Here is a 12,700-nt window from a genome sequence, read left to right as displayed (position 1 = left end):
CGCACTAATCAAATTAGCGCACGCTAGACGCTAACGCATCCATAGACTAACATGCATTAGCGTTTAGCGTGCGCTAAATCGATTAGCGTGCGCTAATCGGTTAGCACACTTTAGTAAAAGAGGGCCTTAATCCAGCTTTAGACTGCTCATCTGTGAGAGTAGCAGGCGGTTCCACAAAGAGACCCTGCAACATTTTTGTACCACTCTGGATCTCGTAGATCCATGGTGCTTATTGCACTCGGAAGATCATAACTATACCCACTAGGGTGCATGGCACCTTCTCCAAGTTGGATTATATTTTTGTTCAAAGGTCTTTTTTCCCTCATGTGTCCTCAGCCAAGATAGGACCAAAAGAGATTTCCGATTACCCCTTAATTTGGTTGGAGCTGGATGCAGAGCTGTTCAGGGTGGTTGCTCCCATCTCACCTCTTTAAACATCCTGATTTTTTTGAGCAAGAAGTGGGAGAATTTTGTGCCACCTAATTAGGGTTACTGGATTTTAGTTAAATAAAACCCATACCCATAGCCCTGCCCCCAGGCCCACCCAGTTCCGTCCCGTTACACCCATATCACACCCCAGCCCAGCCCCACTCCTCAACCTGTTCTCAACAGTCAGGAGGGCATCTGCAGATGCAACGCGATGACGGACAAAGTGCTGGGTTTTGAAAAGCCATCCGGATGCCTAGTCATGCCCTCTAGAAGGAGGACATGTCCGGGTAAATCTGGATGCCTGCTAACCCTACATAAAATCAGCAGCATAATAATAATAACAGTTTATATAGCGCAGGACCGTGAAGTTCTATGCGGTTTACAATGATTAAAAGGTATTACAGACTGAGTGGAATAAACAAAGTTCAGAGTTAATGAATAACAGTTCTAAAGATCATTTGTGGAGGACTAAGATTGTGTAGGTCAGTTACCTACAGTACTTCAGGAACTTAGGCGTGCCTTTCCTTTTTTGCCCTACAGCTAAGGCTGTATCGCAGGGAGATATTATTGCTTGTATTGCTGCATGTAACAAACAGTTTTCTCAAGAAATCATAAATTTGAAGCATAAATTAGGAGCCTTACAGCACACATATATCAGACATCCATTGTCCCACGTAAAAAAGAATTTGGTGTCCACTAGAGTGGCTCTTAATTCTGTACTTCATGAACAGAAGTAGAGAACGACACGGTGATACTTCCTGTATCTGAAGTAGAGAATGACACGGTGACAAAATTCATCACCGTTCACGTCCCCACGAATAACTGCGGGAAATAATCCAATGTCATTTTCTAGTGTCTATTTCAACCTCGGTCCTTCTACACCAGCATTCTTCAAAGCAAAGCTTGTGGGTCAGTGGTTGTGACCATTCATACTCTGATTCTTCCCTCTCTCCTTAAAGAATGACATGAAGATGGTTTCCCACGGTTATCCGCGGGGACGGGAACGGTGATGAATTTTGTCACTGTGTCATTTTCTAATCTGAAGTATTGGTAATAGATTTGGTAATAGATATGGGAGACTTTTGGCACAAATCACCAAACCTTGGGATGGGACCCCTAATGGCACCATGCTCACCAGAATGGAGGATATTGTGAAGGCTCTTACCATATAGTATACTTTAAGGAAATATATGCTACTGGTGGTGAGGCTTCTCAGATGGAGGCCCTTCTCTCTCACTATCTATGGTATTTGGGGATGCCTGTACATTTGCAGGACGGCTCTTGATTCCCTTAATAGACTCATAATGGCCAAAGAAGTGTAGCCTGCTATAAGGGCTCTTAAATTATACTCATCTCCAAGGCCTGATGGTTTTTCAGGGGAATTTTATAAGATTTTCAAACACAGTTGGAGGGCCATCTGGTGGATTATTGTAATACAGTAGTGGACACTGGTCATTTTCCCCTGCCTGAGAATGTAACCCTGATTAGTTTGCTTCCAAAGCTGGGTAGGCCTCTGAATGTCCTTGAAGACCTTTCAACTGATTTCCCTTTATAATTGTGGCTATTAAGATTGAATCCAGAATCCTAATGGAGCAGTTTGTGGGATTTTTGCTTGATTTGGCGGGAGAGGACCAAAAGGTTTTGTACGTGGCAGGCAGTCAGTGATTATCTTTTATGGTTATGTTTTATTAGAACTTGTTATACCGCTTCAGCATATGACAGATCTAAGTGGTTTACAATACAAATATTTTATGAAAGGAACTCCATTTAAGATAGGAAAGTAAAGAGTTAGGATACATAGAGCATAATGTTATAAGATTTCTATACTGACCCAAAAGTCCACTATCTATCACACTCCCCAAAAGTCATGCCGCTGAATCAAGTTCAATCAATAAATATGGGAAATATCTGATAAGCATATGTGAGTTCCAAATGACTCCTTAAAGTAGAAGGTCTTAAACCTAGTTTTGAATGTCTTTGTGGTTACTTCTAATATCCTGTGGAAGATGATTCAATAATTGGGGAACAATGAAATAAAAGGCTTTATTTCTTGTAGATTCCCATTTGGCCCTCTTTGCTGAAGGGAGTATCAGTTTAAAATCCTGCATTGATCTCAGCATTCTGTTAGGAGAGTAATGTAAGAACATAACATAAGAATTGCTGCTGGTGGGTCAAACCAGTGGTCTATCGTGCCCAGCAGTCCGCTCACGCGGCAGCCCTTAGATCAAAGACCAGTGCCCTATTTCAGTCTAGCCTTACTTGCGTACGTTCTGGTTTAGCAGGAACTTATCTAACCCTTTCTTGAATCCCTGATGGGTGCTTTCCCCTATAACAGCCTCTGGAAGAGTGTTCCAGGTTTCTACCACTCTCTGGGTGAAGAATAACTTCCTTACATTTGTACAAAATCTATCCCCTTTTAACTTTAGAGAGTGCCCTTTCATTCTCTCCACCTTGGAGAGGGTGAACAATCTTTCTCTACTAAGTCTATTCCCTTCAATATCTTGAACGTTTCGATCATTTTTCCCCTCTCAGTATCCTCTTTTCAAGGGAAAAGAGGCCCAGTTTCTTTAGCCTCTCATTGTACGGCAACTCCTCTAGTACCTTAACCATTTTTGTTGCTCTTCTCTGGACCCTTTTGAGTAGTACTGTCTTTTTTCATGTACGGTGACTAATGTTGGATGCAGTATTCCAGGTGGGGGCGCACCATGACCCGTTACAGTGGCATGATTACCTTCTCTGATCTGTTTGTGATTCCCTTCTTAATCATTCCTAGCATTCTGTTCACCCTTTTCTCCTCCGCTGCGCATTGCGCGGATGGCTTCAAGTCTACAAGTACCGGTACTCCCAAGTCTCTTTCCTGGGGGTTCTCTCCTAGTACAGCACCAGACATCCTGAATTTCTGCATATGATTTTTGTTACCGACATGCATCACCTTGCACTTATCCATGAACTTCATTTGCCATTTTGCGGCCCAATCCTCGAGTTTATGTCTCGTTGTAGGTCCTTGCAATCCTTCTGTGTCCTTACTACTCTGAATAACTTTGTATCATCTGCAAATTTAATCACCTCATTCGTCGTACCAATTTCCAGGTCGTTATTAAAGAATGTAAATATTCAGGTTGCTGATGATACAGCACCTGATGAATTAGAGTTAGTGTTTTGAATTGTATCCTAGAATGATTAATGTTTGAAAGCTGCTTTTGGACATTACTCATGTCAGAGATTCGGAGAGCCCTCTTTACTGGCTAGTTTGGACACAGAGAAGGCCTTTGATATGCTCTGCTAGCCTTTTCTTTTTCAAACTCTGATACATCGGCATTGGGGTTTGGAATTTGTTCTCTATGCAAAATCGCAGTCATCTGTGCTGGTGGATGGGGTGCTCATGGTGGCTTTCCCTGCGTCTTGTGGTACCAGGCAGGATAGTCCTCTATCCTCTTCGCTCTTTATATTATCTTTGGAGCCAGTATTTCATAGGTTATGAGCCTGTGAGAGCTGCTATACTCATGTTACACCTCTCTTAAAGTCACTTCATTGGCTTCCCATCCGTTTCTGAATACAATTCAAACTCCTCTTATTGACCTACAAATGCACTCACTCGGCTGCCTCTCACTATCTCTCTCCACTTATCTTCCCCTATGCCCCCCTCCCCCCCACGAGCTCCACTCAATTAATAAGTTCCTCCTGTCTATGCCCTTCTCTTCCTCTACCAACTCTAGACCCCATTCCTTCTACCTTGCTGCGCTGTATACTTGGAACAAGCTTCCCGAATTTCTATGGCAGGTTCTGTCTCAAGGCCTAGTCGAGGCCCAGTTAAAAGCCCACCTTTTCGAGACTGCCTTCAACTCCAAATGCCTCTCACCTTTGGGTTTTAACCCTATATGTCTGTCTATCCAAGTTAGATTGTAAGCTCTTCTGAGAAGAGACCATCTATTAAATGTCAAAATGTACACTGTGTATGCCTTTCAGTTCTATATAAGTGATAAATAGTAGTAGTAGTAGTAGTAGTAGACTCCCAAATGAAAGTGTTTGACTTTGCCGATGATTTAATGCTTGTTTTAGCAGCAGACCCCCTGTCAATCACGTTTTACTATGTGACAGATGATACAAGCTTATGATGATTTAGCAGATTTTAAGCTAAATTTAGGCCTCTTTTACTAAGGGAAAAATGCTTGAGTACCTGAATAAATTCATGTAAACCATTCTGAGCTCCCCTGGAAGAATGGTATAGAAAAGTGAATAAATAAATTTAAAAAAAAAATGATAAGCTTATTTACATAAGAACATATGAATAGTCTTACTGGGTCAGACAGATGGTCCATCATGCCCAGTAGCCTGTTCTCACAGTGGTCAATCCAGGTCACTAGTACCTGGCCAAAACCCAAAGAGTAGCAACATTTAATGCTACTAATCCTGGGCAAGCAGTGGCTTCCCCCATGTCTGGCTCAATAACAGACTATGGACTTTACCTCCAGGAAATTATCCAAACCTTTCTTAAAACCAGCAACGCTATCCGCTCTTAGCACAACCTCTGGCAACGTGTTCCAGAGCTTAACTATTCTCTGAGTGAAAAAATATTTCCTCCTTTTGGTTTTACAAATTTCCCTGTATCTTCATCGAGTGTCCCCCCGTCTTTTTAATTTTGACAGAGTGAAAAGTCGATCCACTTGCACCCGCCACTCAGGATTTTGTAGACTTCAATCATATCTCCCTTCAGCCATCCCCTTTATCATCTTGGTCGCTCTTCTTTGAACCTTTTCTAGTGCTGATATATCTTTCTTGAGATAAGGAGACCAGAATTGAGCGCAGAATTGAGATTGCACCATAGAGAGATAGAGGCATTATAACATTCTTAGTCTTGTTAACCAATCCTTTTTAAAATAATTCCTAGCATCTTGTTTGCTTTTTTTGGTCGCCGCCATAGTCTTGCAGGGTAAACATGCAAGACTACCAATTGCTATCATTCAGACTCCTAAGTTGTAGGGAGGTTTGAGATTGATGAATATTCGATATCTTACAATGGCTTGTGCCATGTGATATATAAATAACTGGAACAACAGACTTTTCTGTTACTTCTCTAGAAATTGTCCTCCCTCACAAGGAGCATTTTAGCTGGGTACTACATACTTTTAAAAGAAGGACCCCATTTCTCTTATAAGATTACATTCTCCTGCGAGCAGCAAGGTGACATGGTGCTGGTTATATAGAAGGCACTTCTTGGCATCCTTCCTTTCTATACAGCACAATCTTGGCTCCACAACAGGTACAGAGGCCCAGATTCACTACCTGCCTGATCGGGCCCGAGCTGGGCAGGTCCGATGAATTCAGGAACGAAAAATATGCAGATGGGGCAATCGGAGGAACGCCCCCATCTGCCTGCATGGATTGCTTTTGTGCGATCCACACGCATGCGCAGACCATCTGTAGATGCCCGTCCGAGATGCGACTTTTTTTTTTTTAACTTAAAAACTTTTTTTTGTTAGTTTTTAGCCCTGCGAGCCCGTGGTTTTAACCCGCTTTAAACCCGTGGGTTAAAACCACGGGCTCATAGGGCGGGGAAGGGCAGGAGAACGGCGATGCGGCAGGAGAGATTTGGGGAAGGTCGAGGCAGATCAGGGCAGCATGCGGGGCGAATAGCAGGAGATAAGAAGCAGGGCAGAGCAGGGCGGCATCGGGGCAAGCAGGCAGGAGAGATTGCAGGGCAGAGGGCAGGGCTTCCAGTCGGAAAGACGTTTTCGACTGATCCCCAGCAGTCGCTTCTTCAGGTGATTAGCCAGCCCAGTCGGATCTGAAATTTGGTGTTGTGAATCACATCCCAGCCTACTTTGTATGCATTTCACTTCATTTGCATGCATGGATTTGAAGCGGATCGCAGGAGAGGTAAGTGAATCAGGCCGGAGGGAAATTTAATAGTAAAGGGGTCACAAACTGATCGGTACATAATCGGTGTGCTTTGTGAATCTAGCCCACAGTCACCAGTGTTTCAGCCCTGGGGAATCTAAGAACATTGCTACTTATATCAAGTATTAACTGATGATGGCAAATTAAAACCTCTTCATGCTTGCATCTGATTATTGCACTTATATCCAACTCTGTCACTATCTTAACCATCTTGAGTAGATGCATTTATGAGAAGATGTCCAGGGCACACTTAGTGCTGCCTATACATTAGGTCCTTAGCAGCAAATCCCCTTGGCATATCATCACAGGGTCTTTGCAATAAATGACAGCTGAGCTGCAAAACACACGTTTAGCCACTGCTTGAAATAGCGGCTTGTCTCTTGATCTCACAGCATCTCAGCTGGAGGAGTGCTTTCGGAACATGAAAATCCTGTCTGGTTTAGCTCTTTGTGGGAGCTGCAATATACACTTCTCCCTCCCTATTCGCGGTTTCTGTACTCGCAGTTTCGCTTTTTTGCGATTTTTTGGCTGTTGACTCCGCCTTCCCAAATTACATCATGAGTAAAGTTCCTTTTCTTTTACTGTACCGATAAAAAAGTTTAGCGCTTACCAACATTCACTCTGAAAATTGCTGCTTCCATGCTTTCTCCCACAAAGTCGCTGGTTAAAATCTTTCACCCTCAAAATCACTGCTTCCCAGCTTCCCAGTGTGCAGAGTAAAACACTGCTTCACAGCATCCATAGAGAGAAACGCTGCTTCCCAGCATGCATGGAGAAAATCGCTATTACCCTGAAAATCGCTGGGGATCACTGCTTGCCTGCTACAAAAAGTTATTTGCGGTTTTTCCATATTCGTGGCTATGTGCTGCCCGCATCCACCGCAAATATGGAGGGAGAAGTGTAAATTTATTTTGCACTTGTATGTTTCTCCAGCTTGAGCACACAAGGCTATAATTAGTACTATGGCTCACTGTCCTAAAAGTGACTTTTATCCAGCCACTTTGGAACATATGTTTTGGCATAGAATTGGCCAGGACAGGAGACTGGAAGGATTCCTCCTGTCCTGGCCTACCAGGTCATAGGGCAGGTTGATAGAGGCCTGCAACAACTCCAGGAGAGGGTCAGGTGGTCAGTGGGTGTTGACTCGAATATAGGGTGATGACTCAAATATAGGACGAGACCCCCATTTTGGGGCCTTTTTTTTGGGCCAAAAATCTCAACCTATATTCGAGTATATACAGTAGCGGTAGCTCTAATTGTGCACTAATTTTTTTTTCACTTTTATGTTGATATAATTTTTGTAATTGCACTTTTTCCCATATGTTTTAGGCAGAAGTTTTTGAAGCTAACATGGGGTATAATAAACAAACATACCACTGATAGAAGCTGTACCACTCAATGGTGATTATTAAAGCTAATACCTGAGGGCTCCCATATATCAGTTTATTACTTCAGTACCTATATTACAGGATTTTGTGTTTAAGTGCAAGGTTTCATATATAGAGAGGTATTTTTCATATTAGTTGTGCCTCTTTTTCTCTCTTATCAGAGCGTGGTTATTTTTAGGGTTTTGCTGCTTTGGTCCTGCATGCTGAATAGAGAGTATTTCCAAGATGCTACTTAGAAGGTTCTGAATTTCAATGTTCTACCTAATATTGTAGATTTGACTTCCAGAATCTCCTTCTCACACTTTCTTCCCCAGTAGTATTCCCTCTATACTGAGCGGCATTGCTGCCTAGGGGGGGTGGGGGGGAGGGGGAGTGTGTTTTTGATCACTAGAGTCAGGTAGTTCCCTGCAGAGCTTGCCTGTAATAGTGAAACAGCAAACAAACATACACACTGGCAGGATGTACTGCTCCCCAACACTTTCTAAAATCCGATCTAGTTTATGCACAAGTTCTAGCACCATCGCATCAGGAAGTAGTGACTCAGTAAGGAGAGGAGGGGGCTCCAGTGCTTTCTCTGATGTCCCTTCCAGTGCTTTCTCTGATGTCAGAGAGAGCGCCGAAGCCAACGCAGGCAATAAGTTGGTGGCTGCCCGCGCTGAAGTTGCAAAGGTATGGGGAAGGAGCTTGTGCGGCGGGGGGGGGGGGGGGGGTAGAGAAGGGGGCAGGGGAGGGGTGCTACCACCACAGGTGACACTCACCTTCGCTACGCCACTGTCAGGAAGGCACATTTTCAAGTGAACCTCACTCTCACCAGCCAACCAGCAATCTCCATTCGAATGACTGAACTTACAGCTACAATGCCATCCTAGCCCTTCCCATCTGGTTATACCACTCTCCCTTGGAGATTTAATACATAGGCCCCTTTATCATTTACTGTTAGAGATGCAGAAATGTGACGCCCTCTGTACTGGAAAGGAGGAGAATCGAGGCCCTGAAGCAGCACCGAAAATGAAATGACTCCTTTAGCTATTGCATATTGGTAGCAAGTAGATACTAATAATACCTATTCTTTCTAGCTTTTCTAGTATAGTGAAGGAGGTATACAAACCTATGAATTAGAATTATTGCTGTAGAGTTATATTTCTTGGGTTCAGTTCTGAACTACTTTTGAACATTCTACAATAATTACATGAAAACAATTCTTATTTTTGAATCACCGCGTGAATGGTATAAGTAATATTTAAGGATAATGGATAAAACTAGGAACAGGGTGCAGTATATTGGTGTAAAATTGATATTCAAACTGCATGCTCTGATCTATGTTGTTCAAAAGACAAACAGTTCTGTTTTATCTAAATTGTTATGAAAGAAGAAAGCCTGAGAACAATAATTGCCTTTCTCAATTTATGACCTTGCAGCAACCTAAGTTTCACTCCTTCCCACTATTATTTCTCTAATTGTTCCCCCAAATACTCCATTCCAATAGAGATCGTGAAATGATTTCATTCTTTTGACTGTTGAGTGTTCAAGGTAAACCATTAAAGAATGGGAAATACTTACCACAGATAATTTACAAAGTTCATTTGCTTTTTTTATGCTTTTCAGCAGATAGAATGTTGGAATGAATTATGCAAAAGAGTCATGAATTTGATATACTGCCTGTCTGTGGAGAAACCAAAGTGGTTTTATATATATATATTATCACCCTGTATCACCTAGACCGGGCCGCGCCCAAGCAGCAGTGATCAAAAGAGCCCAGAGCACATGGTGCTGACCGAGCGGATTATCAGTACTGATTGGAGTTGGTGGATCAAATGAAAAACACCTAGTTTTGCTTCCAAAACAAAGTTCTTTATTCCAATAGGAACTTCCGCTTTCACAGCCCTCAATTGTCTTCACAGTTCCAAAAGAAAAATAAACTTGTGTTTCTCGATAATAGTCCAAAATGACACTTCATTACATCAAGGCAATAGCCCATGGATTCCAACTACTTTCAAAATACTCTCTATTAGTTGGATACAGTGTCTGCTGGCAATCACTTCTGGCAGCTTTAGACTGGACCCGCCTCTGAACTCTCTGGATGCAGAGCTCAGGGCAGAAGGGACCTTCTCCCACAATGACCGTTGGCTGTGGTCCCTCCCAACTAGGACCCACAATCCAGTCTATGGCAAAACTTCAAAAGGGAAAGGTCTCCAAAGAGACTGCTAAGGCTGGGCAATGCTAATTGCCACAGCCTAAACTTTATGGGTTTTGCTCCAAAAAGAAGGCAAGGAACCCGCACAAGCCGCTAAGGCTTCCCATAATCTTTCTTTTGGCTTAAGGTCAGAGAGACAGCCAGCCCATTAACTAGCACAACAAGTCTCCGCCTAACTTCCATATCCCACTGGTCAGAATCACTATTCCCTTTCTTTATAGTCCATGGCGTCTTCCTGGTCTACAAAGTCTTTACTGTCTGAAGCTTCTCTCATGCATTTCTCTAACATTTCAGCTTCTATACAGTTAGATCTGACCTGGGTGTTAGGCTGAGGTACATTGCTGCGAGCCCTTGGAACTGGTCTCCTGTCTCCATGCTTTTTCCTCTGATACAGTGTGGGTTGGTTCAGTGGCAGCCTCCTTTCTGAGCATTACTCCTGGTCCTTATAAGCCTCAGGATAATGAGCAACAGGTGTGGCTTGTTCCTGTCTAAACTGAGGACTAGAATGTTCCTGGTGTTGCCTGAAATTGTGTCCCCCATGCAGGTTAGGAGATGTGTGGTGCATCCTCCCCCTAGGAACAATATCCCGAGTACCTTTAGTTCCCCTTACCCATTGTTCTCCCTTCTCTAACTCTGGCGAAAACAAATAGGTACTTCTCTGCTCTTCATTAAACCTTCCTTGTCTGGCTGTAGTTCTGGGCTGAGGTGTTGGTGTGGGTAGTGTTTTATCTCTTTGGGCAAGTATTTTAACCTTGCCTAGCCCTAGGCATAGGCGTCCTTTCACTACCCTGCTCAGTCACAGGGCCTACCCTGTGACAAAATATATATATAATAAACAGATATGTTCTGTTTTTAGTGGGCTTACAATCTCCATTATACTGGCTTGTCCAGGCTGACAAAGAGCTGTAGTGGAAATTGAACTCACTCCCCCAGGTTCTCTACTCAACTGCACTAACCATTAGGCTAATCCTCTATGTTGCCTTAAGTGCTGCTTGAAATTTGCTCATTAGCGTTTTGTTTTTCAGGATCCAAGGTAGTTCAGGAGCTTTTTTAACGTAAAGGCTTCTCCTGGTAGGATAGTTGTCAACACTTGAATAGAAGATACCTGTACTTCATTTATGTTTGTCTGCATTTCTGCCTTTTTTCCTTCTTTTAATTCATAGAGAAAGCGAGAACTGAAATATCAAAGCTTCCTCCTCTGATTTTTTCTTCCCTGTGAAACAGCTGACCTGAGAGTAAAGATCCAGCAGAGTGTGGGAACTTGCTCTGCCCTGCTTTTACATCAGAAACCTCAGGCCCATATGCTCAAAACTCACTGTGCCTTTAGTGATCGATGCTAAATCCATAATAGCTAATTGTGGTCTTCTCTGTGGTTTCTAGCAGCCTTTAATAATGTAAATGGATTACAAGAAGCTTATCAGTATTAAAATGAGCACTCCAATCGATGTCCAGATGATGCACAAAATGAAGCGCCAGTTTTTAAAACTCCAAAATATCTGACAGGTCTGGAGTTGCTGGTAGTATTAAATAACGTTTTTAACTGACTTTCAAGGCACCTAAAAAAATTGGCACCTCTGGAAGAGGCGTTAGGCGCCCTAAAGTGACTACAGAGGCACGATTCACATCAAAGGTAGGCATCAGAAATATAGGCCTAGCAAAGGTCCATTTCTGTGCCTACATTTGGTAGAGGTGCGATTCTGTACCCATCGTCGTGTGATTGACATGCAATTCGCAGCCACTTTTAAGGCAGTCACCAACAATGGCGTCAGTTACAGAATCTGGGCCTTTGTGAATTAATCACTGAAGAGGAGATGAGTGCCTACCCAATTGAAAAAGTTGAGAAAGTAGAAAAAGGAAATTATAGTATGTACAGACTGGTCTCAAATTTAATCTTTGTTGGCAAAAATTCTAGAAAAGAGGGTATTGAATCATTCATCTGAATATGTAGACAGAAATAGGTTGTTGCATAGTAGATAATGTGGATACTGACAGCACCTTAGTATAGAATCCATTATTGGTTGATTTTTGGGGATTGGGATTTGATATACTGCTTGGACATGGTGTATTAAGCGGTTTACAATCAGGTATTCAAGCATTTTCCCTATCTGTCCCGGCAGGCTCACAATCTATTTAAGGTATCTGGGGCAGTAGAGGATTAGGTGACTTGCCCTAAGAGCAGCGAGGGGTTTGAACCCATAACCTCAGGACGGTGAGGCTGTAAGCTCCAACCACTAAGCCGCAGTTTGTGGATAGTATCCTAATATGTAAAAGCTGACCAAGGTTATAATGTATTATGGGTTCAATTAGATTTAACAGTGGCATTTGATACAATCTTCTTTGCTTACTTAAAGAGGTGGAATTGGGGGTCCACTGTTTTAGCCTGGTTTGATTCTTACTTGAAAGACAGGTGCCAAATAGTTAAGTGGGATGGACAATTGTCCAGTGAGAGAAGTTTACACTTCCCCCTCCCCATTCGTGGTTTCCATTTTTTTGGGGGGAGGGGGAACCCCCCCCCCCTATTTTTGCCTTTCCCCCGGCATCCCGGCCTTACCTGATGGTCTAGCGGGCTTTTGGGGCAGGAGCGATCTTCCTACGCTCCTGCCCCGTGTAGATCGCCATTAGGAAATGGCTGCTGTGAGCTCTCGCCGTAGTCTCTTTGGAGTGCTATCTTTGGACGGGAGCTAAGGAGATCGTGGGGAATCCCGTGGTAATTTTAGAAAAGTCAATTCATTGAACAACAAATGACACTTGTGTTCTGGCCACATTGGGTATTTGGGCATTTATTCAGTTT

General features: G+C 43.0%; 1 long non-coding RNA gene across 1 annotated transcript in view; it reads right to left on the bottom strand.

Moving 5' to 3' along the window:
• LOC117363546 overlaps positions 1-10,355 on the bottom strand; it is a 45,965-nt gene extending 35,610 nt beyond the window's left edge. Inside the window, exon 1 of the long non-coding RNA XR_004540091.1 lies at positions 10,226-10,355. This is a non-coding gene — a long non-coding RNA (uncharacterized LOC117363546). The remainder of the gene's footprint in view (positions 1-10,225) is intronic.
• Between the last annotated feature and the right edge of the window lie 2,345 nt (positions 10,356-12,700).

This window comes from Geotrypetes seraphini, chromosome 7 (genome assembly GCF_902459505.1).
Source record: "Geotrypetes seraphini chromosome 7, aGeoSer1.1, whole genome shotgun sequence".
NCBI lineage: Eukaryota > Metazoa > Chordata > Amphibia > Gymnophiona > Dermophiidae > Geotrypetes > Geotrypetes seraphini.
The sequence above is the reverse complement of the archived record's forward strand: the minus strand, read 5'-3'. Positions and strand labels throughout refer to the sequence as shown.